This window comes from Corapipo altera, unplaced genomic scaffold (genome assembly GCF_003945725.1).
Source record: "Corapipo altera isolate COAL_440 unplaced genomic scaffold, ASM394572v1 255, whole genome shotgun sequence".
NCBI classification, from domain to species: domain Eukaryota; kingdom Metazoa; phylum Chordata; class Aves; order Passeriformes; family Pipridae; genus Corapipo; species Corapipo altera.
The window spans coordinates 2,145,560-2,162,175 of record NW_020884929.1 but is presented as its reverse complement, the minus strand read 5'-3'; the positions used below and the strand labels follow the sequence as shown (position 1 = coordinate 2,162,175).

The 16,616-nt window shown below is 44.0% G+C and overlaps 1 long non-coding RNA gene across 4 annotated transcripts; it reads left to right on the top strand.

The window, feature by feature from the left end:
- The first annotated feature begins 1,465 nt into the window (after window positions 1-1,465).
- On the top strand, window positions 1,466-16,087 carry LOC113954497. 4 transcript variants are annotated; one of them, XR_003530239.1, is made up of 6 exons: window positions 1,466-1,558; window positions 7,217-7,328; window positions 7,738-7,891; window positions 11,793-11,882; window positions 14,688-15,229; window positions 15,816-16,087. It is a non-coding gene; the product is annotated as an uncharacterized LOC113954497 (long non-coding RNA). The 4 variants fall into 4 exon arrangements; XR_003530240.1 differs by lacking the exon at window positions 1,466-1,558 and having other exon boundaries at window positions 6,001-7,328; window positions 7,742-7,891; XR_003530238.1 differs by lacking the exon at window positions 1,466-1,558 and having other exon boundaries at window positions 6,001-7,328; window positions 14,688-14,877.
- The last annotated feature ends 529 nt before the right edge of the window (window positions 16,088-16,616 follow it).

Below are 16,616 nucleotides of genomic sequence, written 5' to 3'. Positions count from 1 at the left end.
TTTTGGCTGGAGTTTTCTGTCTGCTGACCATGCACTCCCAAATGTGGAGCACAACCAGTTGTATTTGAGAGCGCTGGAGGGAGAAGGCAGCTAAAGAGCTCTGTGTTTTCATCTATTACTAAGCCAGAAATACTCCCCTGTACATGTGCTCTTTTGTTTTCTCTTGTGCAGTGTTGGGTGACCTGGTACAGTCCCTGTACAATCGTGAAGCCCTCTGTTGTTTGACACCACGAGTGATATGGGCACCATAACCTCTGTGTGGCCCTGGAGCTGCACAGGAATGATTTCCTGCTCTCTGCAAAGGAAGATGCCTTCAGATTTTGTTAAATGATAACAAATAAGGAAAAGGAGGCCTCCCCTAGTTGTAGCAATCCTATCCCTCCCACTGGGCTTTCCTAGAGGTGGCAGAGTTGAAACTCCCAGGTTTTATTTTCAGAACATGATCATTTCTCATTTTGATATTTTAAAGTAAACAATTCCTGGTTCCCATGTATTATTCAAGGAGAGAGAAGTGGGTATCCAGTGCATAGATAATCAAACATCCAGCCTGCACCAGACAACCTTCTCAAATCACTTGAGAAACTTCCCTATTGCTGTTGTTATCATTCTCCATTCACTTCCTCCAATTATCCAACACTTCAAACATCATATCCCATGTTTTCCCCCCAGCTGTGGGGTGAAGCAAGCAGGAGCTGTGTTCCTTCCAGCTCCCCTGAACAGTGCTTGCCCACAGGAGAAGAGAGGGAGCTGCACAGATGCTGCTGGTATCACATTAATAGAGAAACAACTTGTTGAATGTAGACTTGTTTTCAAACCTTTCAGTGAGAAAATATCAGTTTCAGAGAGAGGAATTAATGATTTTAACCTGCCTATCATGTTCTTTCATTGCCAGCACATAAAATCATTATTGGTGTTTCAAGCTGCAAGTAGTAATGTTGAGGATATTTTCATGACTGCCAAAACATTTACATGAAACTGCTATTCAGATCAAATTATCTTGGAACTGCAAGGCGTGTGTGGATTCCAAATTATCCAGCTTGGAGAGGTTGCTGCATATTGAAATTACACAGCACAAACCAGCAAAACTATTGCTTCAGATTCACAGGAATGGCAAAAAAATAGCTCTTAAAAGAATTCTTATCCTTAAATGCAGTACAGTTACAGACACAGGATTTGACTGTATTTAAACCAGTATTTCACTCCCAGAAAACCAGAGCTTTGCACTCTTTGAGCCTGCTTGGTCCTGACTCTTGTTTCCACAGCCCTTTAAACATGAGCAGCACTGCCCAAAGAGAACAGTAGCACCCAAGTGATGCATTAGGAAACTGAAGCACAGAAGGTGAAGAGCTGGGACTGTTTGGGGAAATGACAAACTGAAAGCATGGATTCCAAAAATGCAGTGAACTGTCAGAGGTGCTCAGTGCTGGGAGGATCCTATTGACTATCTCACACTTATCTTTCAACAACACACCAGTTATGGAAAAGACTCAGAAATATCACCAAAAAGAGGACTGGGCAATACTGTGAATTTCAAGTCTTTGATGAACTATCATTCCAGGTATTTTGATGTATTTCCTTTGCATAATGTTCTAAATACCATTACTGTGCTGCTTTTCAATAAGGATTCTGTGCTGCAATGAAAGAATCATATGGCCACGTTAAAGATGTCCCCAAGAAAACTGTGCTTTCCTGGAAATACCACAAAGGTAATTTTCCAAGAATCACAGGAAGGACTGTCTAATTTAGCAACACAGGTAAGGGATCATTTCTCTTTAGCAGAGAGGGCATGGACAGATGAAAACACTATAGGCAGGAAAAACTAAAAAGTTTTAACAACCATCAGAAAAGAGTTTACTAAGGAAAGTGAGGGCTGTAGGAGAAATTCCTCACACCTGTGAAGAATATTGAGTGTGGCACTGGAGCAGGGTCCTTTGCCCTTTTGGTCCCTGATAACGAGAGATTAACATCTAAAATTTGTGTGCTTTTTCCGTGCAAGTTTGTAGTTGATTTGTTCCCATTCCTTCAGTGAAATATCCTGAAAAGCAACAAAAAAAGCAATAGGGTAAGACAGGTCCCCCAGATGTGGTGAGGAGTGTTCAATGGGTGTTTGTCTGCAGCAGGAAATAACTGCCTGTGTGCTCTTGCACTGGGCTGTGTTTTATCGTGGCATCAAATCACAGTGATTTCAGCATTAACTTGATACACAGATATTCTCTGCTGCTGGGTGTCCTGAGTGTAAGTCACAGATAAGGCATCCTGTCCAGAGCAATCTGGTATGCTTCTCTGGGAAAGGGAAAAGGAATTAAAGGAAGGACCATACTGGGAGGAAAGAAATGCTAATGATCTCTTCAGGGGCTGTGCTTTTCCCACTTCTTTTAATGTGCATGCAGTGTCAGCTCTGCAAGTAGAATATAGAGAAGAAAATGCACAGTGCACACATTCCAATTCATAGTCACCCTCTGTGTTTTCCATGGTATTTTCATTACCTGGTGGAGATGTCCATGTCCCCAAACACAGGTACAGAATAGCACAGGGTGCAAAACCAGAGCTCTGAGAATGCCTGAACTGGTGAAGGAGTGACAGCCACGTCACCCCTCACTGTCTACAGGACTGCTGATGTGGCAGGTCTGGCAGTGCTCTTGATGGCACCTGGGAGAACAGGGGGACATGGTTTCCCACATCATCATCTTTGTTACAAACTCTTGAGGCTTCCAGGAGGAAGCTCTCTCTTTGTCCTCCACGTTAAAGACAAAGAAATCTGAATTAGTGGCTTTGATTCAGGAGGGCATTTCAACACCTAATTTAAAGCATCAGATGAGCTCCAGTGAGTACAGGAAGTGTGGGGGCAGTCAGAATCACACAAGCACATATGTAAATATTTCCCTGGATGAGGCTTCAAATTGCATTTGGGAATATGGGCAGTTAGTGAAAAAGAAGAATTCCTTTTTTTTTTTTCCCCAAGAGCATTTAACTTCATTTTTCTTAAAGTAGGGATGTGTGAAAAGCTGCACTGTTGCAGATAAAAGTATATATAACGTGGTAGATTAAAGATTTGGATATTGATTTCTCAGGAGACCTTTTCCAGTCTAGACTCTATTGACATATCCTGCCAATTTGTTTGTCTGGTCTCCCTGTGAACATAACATTTGATACTGCAGGCAAGGTAAAGATCTTTGATAAGCTTGCTGCTTCCTGTGTTCACAATGCACTTTTGAAACACAACTTCGAGCTCCTCTGCAAACCCCCCCATCTTGCATGTTTTCACCATGTGCTTTCATGCTTTTCATTTGTGCACCCCGTGCCTTCATCCCGTGGTGGACCATTCCCAACTTTCAAATCTCCCGTGAAGAGAAGGCAACACCCCCTCATCAGGTTTACCCTCTGCATGGTGGACACACACTGCTGAAGTGGTAGGAGTTGATTGTGATCTTGCTTGTTACCTGTCTTCACCCTTTGGTAACTATTTGTACCAGTGCCAACAAACTGGAGACTTGGACAGGGACTGAACATAAGAAATTAAAGGGATTTCCACCAGAAAGATTCCAGAAACTAAGCAGATCTTCAGGGGGTGATGCTGACTCACTAATGGCACTTCTTGCAGTGCCTTTATTGCTTTTTAGTTAAGCACACAATGAGTCTCTATAATTAAGCCACAGGCATAATATGGGACAAATAACACATACAGCTTTTTTTCTGGTTTTCATTTTCTTCCTTGTAGTTATTACTGGGCCCACTCTAGTGGCAACAAGTAGACATGAAGAACAGTTGTGCTCGAATTTGGCCATTTCAGATGAATCTGTAAAATTCATGCTAGTTTCTGAAATGCCATCTTTATTGCAAGTTACATAAAGCACATTGTTTTCTAAATGCCTTCGTTAGTCCAGATATTTTGGTTTAAAAAAAAAAAAGGGAATAATATTTGGAATTCAAATTAAAAAATGACTTGACAGTAGGAGAAATATATGTGTGTTGAAATTTAGGGAGACCAGGTCAGTCATCCACAAGGCAAGCCATCTCTGTTTGGAAAAGTGTCTTTATGCCCTCCCCTGCATGGAATGAATGAAGTTCAAAGTCATGTAACCCAGTTGTGGCAAACAATCGTCAGACTAAATATCCAGACCTACTCAGGTTGACTTCCTGTGAAGAACCTATTATCAAAACAAATCCCTAAAACACTAAAGAAATCCATTCTTTTAGGAATATTTGTTTCTGTACCTTGATACTGTGATCTCCCCAGGTGGCAGAAATGTTCCTATTTTCTTTAGCAGCGTGGCTTGCTAGGGATAAACCTGCATGTATCCTTGTGTGTGTCTGGCATTAGCAAGTGCTTCACACCCTGAAGTTCCCCTGGGAAGCTTACTTCCCCTGGCTCATAGCAAGCTTCCAGGAAAATCAGTTTGTACTACAGATGTAGAGGAGCCTTTGTCGAAAGGAAATTCCTCCCAAACCACGGATAATCATTATCCATTCTGAATGACCTAATTATCTTCTGCTTTTTTTATTGTGTGGAAAAAGAAACAAGGAGTTTTCTCGCCAAGTCCCTCAGAAGTGGCCGAAATGCTCCGTGTCTAACGGAGATCACGGATTCCGGCCGCTGTCCCATTGTCCAGCGTGGGTGCCTGGGCTCGTAAACCAGACACTGAAGTGAACAGAACCAATTAGCCCCTGCTCACAATGGCAAAACCAGCTGATGTTCCCTTCACTTGAAACAATGGGAGGACCTGCACGGGCTGTGTAACTCCTTCCAGAGTGGGACCGTGAGAAAGTGAAGCCCGTAAATGGCCTTTCAGTGGATGAACTCCCGAGCAGTCTTTCATACTGTGAACTCATCACTCAGCTGTCTGAGGGTGGTTTTCTTTAGAAAATCCCAGTTCAAATGCAACATGCCAGTTCTCAGTGATAAACCCTTCTGCTGAATGATATTCTGTCTCAGCACTGTGTTTACCCCAGTATGGATTTATTCAGCAGCATCTTTTCCCTCCAGCCCTCTTTTACATTTCTTACCATGCTTGTTCCTCTTCCTGATAATCATGGAATAGTAACAACAACCGATGAGAGTGCGACAAGAACTGAATGTTGCTCCTAACAATGGCAGTGAGGTTTCATTTAAGATTTGGATGTTGAGAGAATTCAAGCAAAGAAGCTGATGAGATCGGAAATTCAAGCCCTTCCATATGAATTCAGTAACTTACTTCCTTTTGACCACTTTCTCCTCCACCTATTTGGAATCTTGCCACCACATCTAATCCCTGGATATCCAGAACCCAGCTCCTGGTAGCAACAAGGCTGAGTTCGAAAAATGACTGCTCTTCAAAGCTGCTGTACAGCACTGTGTCCCTTCCCACCTGGAATGTCTTCCAAGCATCTTCAGGCAACAGTTCATCCCTTGCAAGTGTGAAGTTCTTTGAAACAACGAGGCCTTTGCTAATGGCAAGGCACATGTGCCATGAACTTTGGGAAAACAATCCACAGTAAACAGGACCATTACTTCATTCAGTACCTCTGGCAAGAGTCTGTTGCCTTGGTCACCAGCTGATGCTGTGAATTTCCTGCTTGTTCCTCATAAGCATCATTTCTCCTTCTTCAGCTGCTACATTTCCCTGCAGTTCAGCACAGTCTGGACACTACAGCTCCAGAGGTCTGACTCCTGCCTGGGCAGGCCTGTTGCCAGCCACCTGCAGCTCGATGGTCTGTTGCTTTCAGAATCTGCTTCCTAAAAACCAATCTGAACTCAAATGAATTATTTCGTGACTAAGACTCACTAAATCCTTTGCAAGAACTAACAGTGTAGTCATCCCAGTACAGGATACTTGGAAGAATGGTAGGACTTTGTGGTCACTGAAATGTAACTATGAGGTCTCCCCAAAGTGCCACTGAAAGAATGAGGAGACAAATACAAAGAGGGGCCATATTCTTTATTATCCAAGAGATGGTACCAGAGAGCCCCTACCTCTGGATTATTTGTCTATCCAGTGGCCTGGGTGAAACAACTAATCAGATTCACTAGTTTTATGGTCATTCTTCTCTTGCTCACCAACAGATGGGAGCAGAGATTTCTCGACTCATGAGATTTTCAGGCTACAGCCCTTGCAGTCTTTTGAAGACTAAAAGGGGCAAAAAAAAGAAAACCAAACAATGACAATATAACTCATTCATGTGTCCACAGGGAGAAGGACATTGTTTTCTTTAGTGGCATACAAATGAGGGTTGTAATGGGAGTCAAATGGAAACCAGGAGTCAGCACTCTTGAATTCTTTAACCTTGGGAATCTCTGGTTTGGTATCTAGCGCTGGTCAAAGGTATTTAATATGTTTACAACCCCTCATTGTTATTTCCCAGATATAAGTGTGTTTTGCTTGGATCCAAGCCTTTACAAAAGCAAATAAACATGTCCTAAACTTCCATTCATTTTTCTTACAAGATCAAAGAGGAAAAGCTGTCCAGAAGTAAAAAACTAAGCCTCTAATGAGATGATCAGTGAATTGTTTCTCTCTTGTACTATAAGCATTTAAATTACAGTATTGCACTTAGGGCACTCTGCACTTCTGACTGGTGTAGCAGGATCCAGACAAATCACTTCAGAAATTAGCTTTCAGCCTAGGTCCCTGGCCTCTGACCTTTCATCAGAGACAAGCCAAATGCTGGCTATTAATTGTGCCTGGCACTCCTCAAGGGGTGGATACACCATGAGGAGTTTCCTCCCAGCAAGCAGCAAAATTTTGGATGGCAGTGCAGCAGCTGCACAGGTACCAGCTGTGTGACACTGCAGTGCCTCTCTGCACTGAGCACAGTGGAGTCTGTCTATAGAAGATGCTTACCTTGGAGAGGCAGGATGGTCCTGGCACAAAAGCTACAACTAAACCTGCACTGATTTTCAAAATCCCTCACAATCGACAAGATTCATGAAGGTCCTGAGTCACTGACTCAGGGAGGTGCCAGAACCTTTTTATAATCCTATGCTGTTTAAACTAGAAAATGCTTTTTTAAAAACCTATTTACTGATATGAGTTTGCATAGCTTGGGGTTTGTTTGTTAGGGGGAATTTTGGTTAATTCATAATGGGAATAGAAAGGATCTTGGCTTTGAACTGCATTTCTCAGCTTTTTTTCATGTCATTTGCTTTACTCCAGGGGATAGATCTCTCCAGCTCCCTTTCATGACATGGCCTGAAGCAGGGGTCTGCACTGATTTTTTTTTTTTCCTTCCCTTCTGGCAGTAACCCTACAGATACCACTCATCTTAACTAGCACAGCCAGAGCTGAAGTTGCCAAGAACTCTGGAAAAAAAGGGAGTAAAACAAAGTCAGCCGACTGCATGCGAAGGAGGAGGTATTTTGGAAGTTAAAAACTCTGATTTGTAGTTTGGATGCATTTGGAATTTATCAAAGCCACGTCTTCATTCTAGTAATAAGCTCTACTAAAAACCAAAATCCTCTACATAAAACTGGCTTTTAACTTCCTAATTTGACAATAGCAGCCTTTCTGAAATTATAGTTTCTGTTACTGTTGAGTTAAAAATTAAAATTAAAACCTTATCCTGCAAGACGGAGAAATTTCACACCTTTTTATACCTTTCTATAATAAGATGGGGGAGGAGCTCCACAAAATTCCCCAACAAAACATCAGATTAAGATACTGTGGTGATTCAAAATTTAAGTATGTAATGAAAGGGAATGCATCTTACCCAGCTTCAGCTGACTGGGACTCAAGAATTAACTATTTGTCCTACCCTGTCAAGGCAGAAAAACAGGTGTCTCTGGAGCCCTCTCCACATGATGCTATGGAGGGAATTTTTTACCCTGTGAAGAAATACCAGGGTTTTAATTCCCTGTGGAGAAAGCCGAAAGAAGAAGCTTCGACTCAACGCCCAGCTTTTAGATGCCTAAACTGAGGTGAGTTGAGTCCTGTCCCTGCTTAAGTGGGACCAGTTTTTTTTGAGTAATAGTTTCTATTGAAATTATATCAGTGGGAGTATTGGTCTTAAACTGGACAATCAGGCAAGGGAGTGAAGACAGCTCCCCGTGATGTGATGTAAAGTGCAGCTCGTGAGTATCAGCACTGTGCCTGCACTCGCGTAAGGAAAAAGGATCCACTTAATCACATGTTCTTTTTTTCACATACAGAAACATGATCTATGAGACAGAGCTAATGCATAAAACTCAAACCCTTAGCACAAGTCTTTGGTTTTTCCTGGGCTACAATTTATTCAGCACTGTGGAGGAGTATGGCTCCCATTACACATCAAAAGTCTTTCACAGGGAAACACTTGGCTCCAGATTATCACTGTGAAAGCCACACATTCCCGGCCCTCTGTGCCCCCTCTGATCCAGAGTAAGCAATGCCCAAAGGCAGTTGTGGCACTGGTGTGAGGAGGCTGCCCCACTCCTGTGCAGGGCACCGGAGCAGGAGCTGCGCACCGGCCGGGCTGCCCCACTTGGCAGCACGCGCTTCCACTCCACTGCCACACAGGCATTCCTCCTGCTCTGCCAGCCAGCTGCAGCTCCAGGCCCAGCCTGGGATTTGTGGTGAGGGGATTTTGCTTTGACAGCCCAATGTCATTTTGTTTTTACATAATCAGCCCTTTTTGTTATAAGCTGTGGGCTTCAGATAACAGCGGCAAAAAACTATTTCAAGTGGGAGCAGCACCCTGGGTACAGAGTGAGACAGAAAACAGTCAGAAAAACCAAATATTTCTTATTTCTTGTAATCACCTGCCTTACAGCAGTCAAATGTTGACAAGTGTTTGCTGATAACCGGCTTGCAGGAAAGGCGAAGTGAAGGAGAACAGCAAGAGAGGGTTTTTTGCATTTCTGATAAACCTCTAGTTATGCCCTTCAATGACAGTTTTGCCAACAGCAAAAAAGTAAGACAAACTTTTGCAATCTGAGGTGTCTGGAAGCAAACTCACACATGCCTTCCCTGTACTAGGCTTTTGTTTGGAGAACCTTTCCATCTGGACGAGTAGCGGGAACAGGAAAGCATTTGAAGCTGGGAAAACTACCATCCTGCTGTCTATAAAGCACTGATAGGATTTTTTTGTGGAGCCCTAAAGAGAATGACACGCCGTGCTTTTATTTTGCCAAATGCGAGAGCTCAGATGTTTGCAAGCAAAACAAAATAAGCTGAGGCATTGAAAGCCCTTCCTGAAATGTGCCTGGTGGCTGATGCCGTGGCACGTCCCCCAGCACATGCACTGTGCCTCATGTGGACCCCTGGGCACAGCAGCACCACTGCTGAGATCCTGCTCATGGCACCCCCTGCACAAAGGGGAAGGTAATTAGCAGAGAAATGACTATTGGTGCAGCTAGAAAGTAGACAAGTAATCCTTTGGGGTTTAGTTCATTGCCTCCTTGTTTTCAAACCAACGCCTAATCTTCCCAGACCCCACTCCATGGCTGCTCCTTTCTTCCTTTCTGTTCTCCTTCCCCCTTTTTGCAGGGACTATGGCTTATTCTGATTCACTCCGTTTCTTTCTTCCCAAACAGCCACAGGGCAGCCTGGCTGTTGCCAGGGATATAGCAAATGCATGTGACACCAGGCCACCAACAACAATCGAGCGAGTCACACTCATTCCTGGTGTAATGGCGCTGAAATCGGCACAGCCCAGCTATGAACCTGGATAAAGAGTTTGCTTTAAGGAAAGTGCTCTTAAAAATAGCTTTCAGGGAGAAATGTGCAGGTTTTACTTGTAAAATGGCTGTTGGCAAAGGATTTGTTGCCAAACTCCAGTCAGAGCACCACTGAGAGGTGGTAAACATGCCATTCTGACAAGGAATTAGCAGGCAACATAGCACTGGGGAAAATATTACGACTTTCTTCTTCCCTGACCTGAAAGAGCCTGTTAGGAGATTAGGAATCTCCATCTCTCAAAGGTATAGCTGTTTTACCAAAATTTAATTAATGAAGAATAATATTTTGGGAACAAGAGAAAACACCTCTGTAGGATGTGGACTGTTAGGAATAGATGGAAAGTTGCCTGTATAAACAGTTCAACAACTCTGGGATAAATTATAGGAGCATTTGTATGCATGATTGCCCATCTGTGTAAAACAAGACGTGCAGCCACAGACAGGAATGATGTGCAAGGCAGACGTGGGGCTGATGTTAACTTGATCCAGAACAGAAGATCTGTCCCATCACATCTGAGTTTGACCCAAGGAAGTTTAGATAAATCTAAATAAGTAAATAAATAGAGGAAGAGGCCTCAGTGAGAGGAAACTCAAGGTATGCTATCTACGAATCTGTTTCTGGGTTTGGGGTTTATTTAGACTCAAGTCAGATTTTGGACTGTTATTTCTCCACTTGAAGGTTTTTTGGCAGTTGCAGGAGGGCTGAAGGCTCAGATCCAGCGTGTTCCTTCCAGCTGCAGGCCCAGCAGAGGCCACGGGCACTGGCAGGGGTGTGGCGAGCTGGGGGACTTCAAACCAGGGATGCTGTCAAGAACTCTGCCTTCCACAGCTCCCCTCTCAAGCACCAGCTGCAAAATGTCAACACCACCTTCCTCAGAGAACACAATTAATTAAACCAGGCTTAATTAATTAGTGTCAGTAAAGCAGATGTAGCAGTTATGGTGGAAGTAAACAAATGTACGTATTGTAAATTATCATCTTCTCTGCAAAGGATTTGATCTGAAATCCCTGTGGCCATTTCACTCCTCCCCACGATGCTATTGGGGAGGCCTCTGGGAAACATACAGAGATAAACTGCTAATTGATGAGGAACTAATATACTTCTATAGGTTTATATCTCAGAAAAACAATCAGCAAACAGATTTGTTTATTAACCCCTTTGGACTTGATGGTGAAATACAATCCTGATATATAATTTCCATATCATGCAACATCATGTGCCACAACTAAGTCAACTGTTTAAAGTCTTGGGAGTTTTATTTGAAATGTTTTACACTTGAAAATCCAACTGAGGCTTTTGTATCATCTACCAGTGCTGTTCTTTGAAAGAGCAGGAGAAAATGTGTTTCATATACAGGTAATAATCAACTGTGTATCTTGGTCTGAGTGTGTGCTCACTGGAGCAGATTTTGGTCTGATTTTGCCCTACTGAGAGTGAGTAAAAACGATGCTAAACTTGGGTTGGTTACACTGAATGTAGCCTGATGTGAGTAAGGGAGAGCATCAGAACCCCACTGACCCAATGTACACCTCCCCTGAGGGAAAAGGGACACTTTTTATAATGTCAGTAGGTGCTGATGCAATGACAGCATTCATCCCTGGGCCAAAGGTTGAGATCAAGGGAAAGAAAAGGGGAAAAAAATTGGTGGGGTAATGAAACACCAGTAACTAGTGATTGTGAAGGTATTTATTATATGTGTCTGTGCAGTTGGTGTTCTGTAAAGCTGAATGTGAGTGTGAAAAAGCAGATGTGGAGCCACTCCAGTCTGGAGCCTTTAGACTGTTGTAAAGGCTCTGCAGTGAAGGGAATCTCTCATGCCTTGTAGATATGAGGATGATGCAAACTCAGTATAATGGACGCTGTAATACTGAAGCACACTTGGAAAATGCAGATACTTTACTAGGGTACAGTCATGTCCCTAATTCATGCTGTAAAGAAACCATGAAGGGGGAAAAATTCCCCCTTTCCTTGACGATGACTCAATGGATTAATGTAGGCAGCAGCATATGGCCAGGGAGGTAAGTTGCAGTCAGAGGCCAGTGCTCTTCCTGCCACTTAGGCTGTGTGGTTCCCCTTTGCCCCCCAGGATATTGATATCAATTAGTCTCTGTGGAAACAGAAGTTTCCGTGGCCCATGCCAAGGTATCCCTTTTCTTTGTTCAGCTGACAGCACTCCCTGTGCAAAGGACTGCCCAGTGACGGCCGTGTGGATGCTGCTGCAGGGGCACGGGCTGCTCCCACCAGGGGCTGCAGGTGAGTGAGGGCCCTGCTGGCACCTTCCTGGGCTTCCAGTTTGGTGTTACGGGCTTTGTGCTTGGGGTGCTTCTCGCTGTTTTCAAAAGACATGTCCGTCCGTGTGTCCTGTCTGTCTGTCTATCCATGTGTCCGTCCGTCTGTCTGTCCTTGTGTCTATTCGTCTGTGTCCATCCGTCCGTATGTGTGTGTCTGTCCGTGTGTCCACCCACGTGTCCATCTATTTATCTGTCCGTCTGTGAGTCCATCCATCCGTCTGTCCATGTGACTGTCCTTTCGTCTGTCTGTCTGTCCATCTGTCCTTGTGTCCATCCGTCCTTGTGTCCATCCGTGTGTCCATGTGTCTGTCCATGGGTCTGTCCATCCGTCCATGGGTGTGTCCATCCGTCCATCCATGTGTCTCTCTGTCCGTCTGTCCATCCGTCTGTCCATCCGTGTGTCCATCTGTGCGTCCATCTATGTGTCCGTCCGTCCGTGTGTCCATCCATCTATGTGTCTGTTGGTGTGTCCGTCCGTGAGTCCGTCTGTCCGTGTGTCCGTCCATGTGTCTATCCATCCGTCCGTCCATCTGTCTGTCCATCTGTGTGTCCGTCTGTGCGTCTGTCCGTGCATCTGTCTCTCCATGTGTCTGTCTGTCCGCTTGTCTGTGTGTCTGTCCGTCCGTGTGTCCATCCATTTGTCTGTCCCACTGACTGTCCATGTGTCTTTCCATCTGTCCGTCTGTCTGTCCCTCTGTGTGTCTGTCCATCTGTCTGTCCATCTGTCTGTGCATCTGTCTGTGCCTGTCTCTCTGTCTTTGTGTCTGTTTGTCCGTGTGTCCACTAAAAGCTAACCCGCTCTCCATAACATCTTGTCCTTCTTTTGTAACCTTGTTTTATATTCTGAATAACACAAGTGGTGGGGGGGAATGCAGTGCTCTGATAACAAGTAACTAAACATGCTCGTTTGTACAAAGTCACTGGTCAGATCGTATGACCTGTACTGATACAGGAATTTCTGCGAGCGAGTCCAGCACGTTAGTGCGTTACAGAGTCCGAGTACTTCTGCAGACCTTGTATTAGTAGATGCCCACAGGCATCACCTCTCCTGCCTCTTCCCATTTGCCAGTCCTCGTGCTGCACTCATGCCACGCTGGCAGTGCCTTTCCAAATGTCTGCTCTTTTTCAGTAGTCAGTGGATGAGAAGCCAAAAGCCAGTGGGCTGAAATGTGGAGGCCCAGCGGGGTGCTATGGCTGCAGCCTTTGCTACCTGCCTGCAGGAAGCTGAATAAGTTCCATCCTCCTGTCCTGTACGTTAACTGGCCCGGCCTCTCCAAGGAGAGGCAGCAGCACTGATTTACTGCACTGTATAAATGTGTTTATGGCTTGGCATGAGCACACTTACACTCGCTATTTTCCAATGTGGATTTCCAATAAGCCCTTTGCTCAAATGAGTCTATTAAATTTAGAGTGCCTGAAGCTAAAACTGAATTCTGAGAGGTAGCTTTGGGGGTTGAAGCCCAAAACAGCTGGGAAAGGCCCCTGGAGCCTTCTGTTAGTGCCTGTTGGGGTTGATATTTATATTGAGCAAAAATAATTGAAGAAGTTAAAGCAACCCTGGCAGAACACATCGCCTCAGCCTGAGCTGCCTTTTTACTTCAGCTGGCACTCAAACCCACCCGATTCCACAGGGTTATTAGAGCAACTCCCGAATTAAGCCAATGTGAAATCAGAATATGACCCGCTCCTTTCTCTCCTTATGGACTCAATTTCCAGTAGTCCCATTTCCCTGTTTCTGCACTGGGGTACAATAGCCTGGGGAGAAGCCCATCCAACCGTGGTCCCTCCCTCATGGGTGTGTTTTGGTCTCTGGTGTTCTGCGGGGCTGGGATGCAGTTCCCTCCCCTCTCCCAGCCTGGAGCTGTCCTTGGAGCCTGTCAGTGCTGCCCTGCTCACTGCTGTGACACTGTCATGTGTAACAGCAATTACCATCCCTGCAGGGACAGGAAATGGAGCAGAAAGTTTTAAAGGACCCCTAAGTATGGTCCATAATTACCTATACCTGCTCAAAATTATGTCTCTCCAACTAAGGAATAAGGCTGATTTCTAGTTGCTAGTAGTTAGGCTTTATTTGGAATAAAAAAGGAATGCCTTACTACCCATGGAGAAAAAAAAAAGAGATTTGTAGAGAATGGGATTAAATTAAAGAAAGTTGAGTTTAGGATGAACTCTAGGGGTAAACATCTATAGTAAATCTACTGAACTGTGGAATGATCTCAAGTGAACAATGGAGCCTCACAGTGTGAAGAAATAAAATTATATCTGCCAAAGCCTCAGGAAGGCAATGTCTGGGGAGGCAACATGGCCTGGCTGTGGCAGTGCAGGAATTGTGGGTATTGGGATTGTACACTGTACATCCACTGAGCCTACACTTGTCCTGTATTAAAGTCTGTGTGTATTTCTCAGGTAGGTACGACCTGCATAGCTTTAAATCCTGCCTCCATTTAAACTAATGGGAATGGTACAGGCTAACTGAACAGGAAGCCGTCAGAGCACACCAGTGACTCTGGCTGTCCCACCCTCAGCACATGATGCCTTAAAAATTCTTCAGACCTACATGAGTTAGAACGTGGTTATTACTGGATATTTTTGCTTAAGAAGTCTCCTCTTGGTTTTACAATTATCCATAGCATTCAACTCTAGTATGTACAGGTAGAAAAGAAGACACAAACCAAAAGCATTTCTCTCATTTGCTGGAAGGAGAGAAAAATACAACTGGACTTGCTACAGAATTAGAATTACTTTGGGGTTTTTTTTCCCCACAGAGTTTGTTCAGTTTCTGGCAGATAACAAGGAAGCATCTCCTGATCTGTAGCTGTCTGGGGAATGCCTTTTCTAGAGGAAAGAGAAGGTGAGGAGGAAGAAGGTTTGTGGGCTGAGTCTTGAACCTGACCTAGAGCTGTGCCAACAAATCCATGTGCTGTGTGTGAGTGGCCTGGGGAACAGGACCCTTGTAGGTAAGCAGGATTGCTTCAAAGATATGTGGTGACAATACCAATTTTCCTTTGTTGTGCAGAATACACGGAGCCCCTGGATTTTGTCCAGCCACTTAGACTGAGGCACTCAGTCGCCTGTCTCTGGCTCCCTGGCACCGACCACAAGGCAGTGCTGACAGGCTCTTTTCAAAAAGTCTCATGGTTTGGGTCTGTTCAGGAAAAAAGTGCCTCTTGCCACTCACCAGATATGCTGGAGGGCTCAAAACATAGACATGGAAAAGCAGTGGCCATAGCTACTGTCTTGGCTCCTCCCAGATGTTGGCTTTTCCATTCTTTGGGTTAAGACTACTACTGTTTCCTCTACCAGAATGAGGTCAGTGCCATTTATATTTGTCTTCTTTTTTTTTAATCTATATTTTTGGAAAGCTTGTCCTCTTGGAAAGTTTATCCCCTCTGATTTTTGCTTCTCCTTGACTGGCCCCACTTGCCTGGTAACTCCCAGTATTTCCCATCATGACTCAGAGTGGCTGGGGGGGCTACACCAGGGGAGAGACCCAAGTTCTCAGCAGAGCTCTGCAGCACAGGTTCCTCAGGGGTGTCTGATCCAGGCAAAATGTGCATCAGCCTGGGACGCAAGAGGAATCACTGGGATGGAAGCTGAATCTTTCTCTTTGTATTTTCTGCCTTTTCTCTGGGTTTGTTTTCTTCTCTTTTCTTCCTTTGCAAATGTCAGGGAAGCATCTGTGAGTTTCATGAAACAAATGTTGCCCATTAAAACCCCATTGCTGCCTGCCAGAAAGGAAAATGGCATCTTATTTGAAAACAATATGTAATTGTTATTGCTGTCTTGTTGCAAGTTATGCCCATGAAAAATGTTAGGAACTTATTTAGTAGCAATTGATGCTGAGGAAAAGCCTTACTAAAGCAGAAAATTAACTGTTGCAATATCTTTTACACAGCTTCAAACACCACAATGCAAATGCCTGGTCTGTTGTGCTCGTGGATGTGTTTATGATCACTTTGAGGATAAAATACAACACTTTTCCATGATGGAGACTCCAGTCCCAGCCAAGAGAGCACAACCACACCGGTGTAACAGACCTGCTGCAAACACACCACTGCCCAGGGTACCGCCTGCAGATCCAGTGCAGAGAAACTCTGCCTGTAAGGACAGTTCTTAACATAAACTGCCACCCTCAACACCTGCACTGCCAGGCCGAGCTGCTGAGTCACTTACAGATTGTTAATCTTGTTTTTTAACGTTTCCATCTCAATTTATTTTGTATTACCTTTTGGTTTACTTTTTTTTTTTTAGTTTTTTTATATTACAATTAGGATTCATTAACGAATAGTAATGGATTTTTACAAAGCAAATTGGGAAACACAGATCTTTTCTCTTGGAAACCCGGCATTAATTTGTGCACACAGCAAAGCCACTCTCTCAGTAGAACTTTAGCCACTGTTTTTCACAGTTACCAGCTATTTTTCAGGGAATATTTTATGTATTGAATGTATTTTTCCCCTGCAGACAAAACATATAAATCCATTTCTATCATAAATTAGGTAAGGTTTTTATAAACAAATATATAAAAAATATTTGTTATATAGCAAATTGTGGGAACCAGTATAAAGGTATTACCCTTCTTGCTTATCCAAGAGAGTTGGGACCTTAATTCCAAAGAGGTGAAATTCCTGCTCAGTGTAGAAGTTTACTTTTAACTACAGTGCCATAACAAACAGGAAAAAAGCTGTAGTAGAGT